The sequence below is a fragment of the Heliangelus exortis genome, chromosome Z (genome assembly GCF_036169615.1).
Source record: "Heliangelus exortis chromosome Z, bHelExo1.hap1, whole genome shotgun sequence".
Taxonomy (NCBI): domain Eukaryota; kingdom Metazoa; phylum Chordata; class Aves; order Apodiformes; family Trochilidae; genus Heliangelus; species Heliangelus exortis.
The window spans coordinates 26057037-26063036 of NC_092454.1; the positions used below are offsets into that span (position 1 = coordinate 26057037).

At 41.9% G+C, this 6000-nt stretch overlaps 1 protein-coding gene across 1 annotated transcript in view; it reads right to left on the reverse strand.

The window, feature by feature from the left end:
- APC (APC regulator of WNT signaling pathway) overlaps positions 1-5697 on the reverse strand; it is an 86933-nt gene extending 81236 nt beyond the window's left edge. Inside the window, exon 1 of the mRNA XM_071731174.1 lies at positions 5223-5697. The gene's annotated coding sequence lies outside the window, so the exon portion shown is untranslated. The remainder of the gene's footprint in view (positions 1-5222) is intronic.
- Positions 5698-6000: the final 303 nt, after the last annotated feature.

Consider the following 6000-nt stretch of genomic DNA (forward strand, 5'->3'; position numbering starts at 1 on the left):
TGGTATTAGTATAGGGTTTTGAAAATAAGTAACCACAGAAGATATTTAATCTAGGTTACACAAACCAGGACAGCAGTAATATTAGACTCAGATGTCAGCAACTTGAGGCAAAGTGCAAGTTCTTTGTGAGAGTGACAATTGAATTTAAATCCACGATGACAGCACTCCAAGAGGAACAACTGAGGAACTCAGTATCTTTATTCAGATGCTGTACACAAAATACAGCTTAGGTTATAAACTTGTTAATCAAACCATTTTGCTCCAATTTCAAAAGGAACATTGTCTTGTTTAATGAATCCCAGCCCACTCCAAAGGGGAATACATACATACAAACATATACAAAGCAATTGAAGTAACTGTTGCTCACCAAAATTACAGTGAACACTGCTGTAGATAAACAAACAAACTAAACCCACCCCACCCCCCCACCAAAAAAAAACCCCAAACAAATAAACAAAACAACAACCCAAAACTGTTGCACTAATACCCTCTTCAGCTGGCTCAAGCCAGCAAGAAATGGAACACATTACTAAAATAAATCAAAGATAAGCCATTTTTTACTCCATTTAAAAAAAAATACAGAAGCATTTTAAAGATTTAAATTATTTCTGATAATTCTGATGTTTCAATGTTTGCATTATCATTCAAATAAAAACAAAAGCTTTTATTATATCCCACTGCTAGAGGAAGGCTTGATTATTAAAGCACCTATTAGGATAACAAATAAATTGACTGCTTCTTCTACAACATTAACACAATTCCTCAAATCCTTAAAACACAGCCCCATGAAAAGCTTAATTCCTAGTTACTGCATTCCCAGACAGTACTGTTATCACATCTGAAATAACTAAAAAATTAGGAATTAAGTCTAATCTCTGCACTACTGAATTCCAGTGCCAATAAGTAGGCATCAACATGGTAAATTTATTTCCCAAAACGTCCTTCGTACGCTTTCAGAGATACCCTTAATGTTAACTACCTGGTAGGGCTTCCTAGAATGTGTTTTAGCATATAATTAGTTAGCATATTAAAAACAGTACACACAATCTATGAAAAAATATTATCCCATTCCTTATTAATAGCACTATACTTTTAATTTTTACCACATTTGAACTTAATTTCTTGTTGACACAACCAGAACATGCATCTTCATCACACTATTACTTACCTTTCCATATTCTGAAAAATCAGGTAAGAAAAATACCCCCGCATTACAACCTCCCCACCCCCAAAGCAACAACAAAAAAAGCAATAACCAACCAACCAACCAAACCATACATCAGGAGATAAATCAAAATAGGAGGAATCCACTTCAGCATATACTGTGACAGCTGTTCTATCTTGACACACTTATTCAAGTATTCACATAAATTTCATTAGACAAAAGTCACCCCGCTACCTAAACAACTCAATTAGCTTAGAGCAAAGAGCTATGTGACAAAGTAGGCATGTTGCAGTAATATAAAAATTTCTGAATAAAATGTGTGTGTAAAGTGGAATTTTTAACACTATTATGCAAGAAAAATGGTTGCTTAGTTCTAAAGAGATTCCTAGATGAAGCGCTTTGAATGGAAGAACAGCAGTAGTGGGATCTCCATGACAGGGGTTTCAGGGAAGAGAAAAAGCTCATGTGATCCTGAGAACCTTTCTCCATTAATAAAAGGCCAACTCACACAGTTATGCTGTCATGACTTCTTGTCACTCTTGTCAGACAACAATGAGAAGTCCTACTTTCCTTCCAGTTCCCTCCACATGCCAGTTACTACAAAAAGACCAATCTACTAACAGCCAAGTTCAGTTTTGTGAAACTCAGCACCTTCAGAATCTGATTAAAGGAACCAACACTCATATCATTAATTGCATAAAGAAGGAAGCTTTTTATTGATATCTGATTTCCACTAAAAAAATACATAATTTTAACCCAAATTATTCAATCTATGCATGAAAATCTATGTCATAAGTGATGCCCCACTCTCTCACCCATTCCATTACAAGATAAGAATAAGAAGTTCATATCTTCAAAAAAATTTCAGTATTGAGAAGCATCGTTATATTATTACACAAAAGTCTGAAATATTTTTATTTTGATCTATGTAAGATCTACGTAACTTTGATCTTCTCCAATAGAAATTACTGTTCTATCAATTTGTGGTTAAAATGTAGCCCTGAAGAATAACACTGAGCTTATGAAAGACAACTCAAAATTATAGTGATGCCCAAACAACAACATTTTAGTCCACCATTTCCATAGAGAAATCAAACTACTTGTGCTCAAATACGAATTAGGAAATTAGCATTTGCTAATTCAAAATATATGTTTGTCTTCTGAATTTTGTCACCTTCTGGAAACCCACATGGAAGTAACTGCAAAAAACAATTCCCTCCAAGCTCGAAATTCAATCACGTTCTTTTAAAAAAAAAAATCTCGTTTTCACTCATAGTGAGTAACGTTACAGCAATGATCCTATAACAAGGACACAAATTAATGCACTGACAGAACCCAACTCCTCTTTGGTAGTCAATTCAAATTAGTGTACACCAGTAGGTAGGCATGGTCACAAAGCTAGTAGTATCAGAGGTAGTTCCAGCAGCACTTGGGGATAACAAAACAGAAATTATTTTTTTTAAACTTTTTTTTGCCACCCAGCTACCTGCTTCTTCCATAACCTCCACTGAAACATACCATCCATGCTGAATACAGACCTCCAATATTTTGCACAGATGATACTGCCTTTATCATCCAGCTGTAACAGATGCAAACTTTCAACTCAAGCTTAATGGCAACCACCCAACACCCCAAGTTCTACAACTGCACAGTATAACTTGCCATTGAAATCACTACCCCAGGTGATTTCAACACTCTTTTAATAAACCAGTACTTGCAGTCATAGTTCAAGTGTCTGAGGATCAAATTCCCAACACTGTGGGGTATTAAATATTAAAACATTAGTTGGCTATGTGAACCTGAAGGAGTAAAAGCTAAGACTATGAAGTAGAAGTGGTTTTTGCTTTACCAGTACTGGTAAGAGATGATGAAAATAATATGATAACATATTAGTAACAGCAAACTAGAAATCCATTTAAAGACCCATTACAGCTACTGGATTCCACTTCCCAAGTCCATATACATTCATTTGGTACAGCCATAGGGCAATGCATTTTTTAACTTACAATGGAGATTTTACAAGTTAAATACTACACAACAATCTAAAACATGTTGGCTTTTACTCAAAGAAAGGATTTTCAGTGTCTAGCCAAAAAAAAGTCAAGGCAAATCAAGAAGTTTTTTTCTTTATCGTGACAGGATTATGTAAGTTCTGTTGTTAACTGTGCAATTTTATTTTAAATACAATCACAGAAGGATATAACTCCCCTACTCTAGCTGTTATTTTAAACTAAGATGATTCTAGAAAAAATCTAGAAGTCTTTATTGGAAGTCTAAATACACACAAATACATGTATTTTTGAAACTACATATATGGTAAACCTAAACATCGAACATATGTTTGATGGGGCCAACAGCTATTAGTTTAGTGCTAATACAGACCAACTGGATTACCAGAGCCTGCCTGCATACAGCAGCACAGCACACTGTTGACAGTATTCACTGTACATTCTACAGAAGCTGAGTTGGCATGTTAGTTACTTGACAAACATTTTGTGGAACAGACACCTAGGTACCAAAACTTGACATAATGAAGCATGGATTTCACTGCATGAAAGAAAGGCACATGGTAAACCATGTTCATATGCTCAGTAGTGTTTCCTATTGCATTATTTAGAGACAAAAAAATATCATCAATATCACCATTGGGATTTCTACAGGTTTTGTTTGTTGTTGGGGTTTTTTTGGGTTTTTTTTTTCCAAACCTAAAGCATCCAAGGAGCAAATACTTGTATTGGTTCTTCTCATTGGGCAGAACTGTTCCATAAATAGTTTTTACCACAAGTCACGGAAATAAGACATTAAGGAAGTTGAAGCTGAAGCATAACAATGATCTCACAACACTCACTTTAGGACTAATATTCCTTGAGTGCTTAGGACTGGATAAGCTCATCTAGGATACAATTTTTCTTCAAACCCAGCTAAAAAATACAAGGTTACAACACTTGAATATGAAAAAGGTTCAGTTTTTCTGCATTTCAGTTAGTGATCTAATCTTTCTTAACTCTTGTCATAGCCTTAACTTACCAAAATGTTAGCAGTATTCCTGAAGCAAAGCTTTCAAATCTGTGATTCTCCACTGGTACATAGAAAAAGCTCCTCTTGAACTAGCAGCTGGTAGAAGCAAGTACATGCAAGCAGTTTCTGCAGAACATTATTTTATTTTTCAGAAAATTAAAAGCTTTTATGATAACTTTTACCGAGAGGCTTTTCCTGCCAGTTTTACAAGCCACTACCATCAGATACTGGGGAGGGCAGCAGATAAACAATAGGTCAACCAGTATACTTGCATCTTCACTTCTTCATTACTATGCAGTTACTTAATAAAGCCAACATTTACACAGATTAGAACTATTTTGCTCTATCTTCAGTCACTTGTGAGCCTATGAATGGCTTCTGGGACTAGAATTATTTCAGAAACTGAGGCTGTAGTCACAGTCACACAGATCCACCCATCATTACAAGAGGTCAGAGAGGACACGTAACAGAAGAAATAAGCCCTGTGAATAGTTTGGAAGTTAAAGACTCACCTAACAGCTAAGGTTTCTGCAGGTCAAGGACTTCAAATATTTTTTCATATAAGAGGGCATTTAAGCTAGCTCCTCCTAAGACACAGTCGCTAGTGACCAAATTACCTTCATATTTCATTAGAATTTCAACTGTCGAATATTTGACTACTTGGCGTATCTTGAAGTACACACCACTAAGTGAAGTCAAATAAAGCCAAATAACACCAAAACAAAACACACACACAAACCCCGCCCTCACTACCGGCTTTGAGTAACACCCAGGAGATCAGGCTCCCTCCCCCTGGGCGGCAGCACCTACGGGACTTCAGTCCTCTCCCAACCTGGCGACCCCCGCGGCCCGGCCGCAGGCGACCAGAGGCAGGGGCGGACGCCTTCGGGGAGACGGGCACACACAAAAGCCTCCGCCAGACGCTGCCTGGCTCAGGACCCCCCGAGGTTTGCCGGAGAAAGCGGGGGCCGAGGGCCCGGTGAAACGGTGCCCCAAGATCCACCGGGGCGGGCGCTCCGGCCGACCGGCACTCACTCACCTGTCTGCCTTCCTCCAGCACCTCCCGCTGCTGCCGCCACCGGCGCGGCCCCGCGGAGCTGACAGCTGCGCCTCCTCCCCCGGGCGGCGTGAAGGGGCAGCCAGCGGGTGCGCATCCGGAACAGCCGCTCTCCCTCCTCACCGGCGAGGGATGGTCCCTGCCCCGTCTCCCCAGCTCCTCATCCCCGCGACGGACTACCGGGGCAGCCCTGGTCTCCTCCCCGGCTCCTGCGCGGGCCAAGCCCCTTCCCGGCAGCCGCCTCTCTCGGGCTCACCTCAGCCGCGGCGCCGGAGCCCTCTCACCGCCAACCCGCCACCCCAACCCCCGCCCTCACCCCCTTGGCTGGACTGATCTCCCCGACGCCATCTTGCCCGGGGGGGTGTTGGTGTTGTTGGTAAAGAGAGAACGCAGGCGCAGCTGAAGCCATCCCGGCCGCGGCTGCAGAAGCACCCATGCGCAGAGGCGGGAGTTCCGCTGCCTTTTTCCTGTGGAGCACCGCGGCTGCAAGGAGCCGGGTGCCCGACGGGGAGCTGGGGACCCGGCGGGGGACGGGGGCCCGACCCCTGACGCCGTACGCCCGGCGCGGGTGAGGCGCGCTCACTCTTCACTTACGACGGCATCCGCTGCCTCCGAGGGCTCGGCTGCCGGGTCGGGGTCTTGGCCTCTCACGGGAGCCTGGAGGTGGCCCACATGGTGTGGGCCGCGTTGAGCTTATATAGGGCCGAGCAGCCAGGCAGTGGGAGCATGAAGCAACGCTGGAGGGGTTGCCCCAAAACAG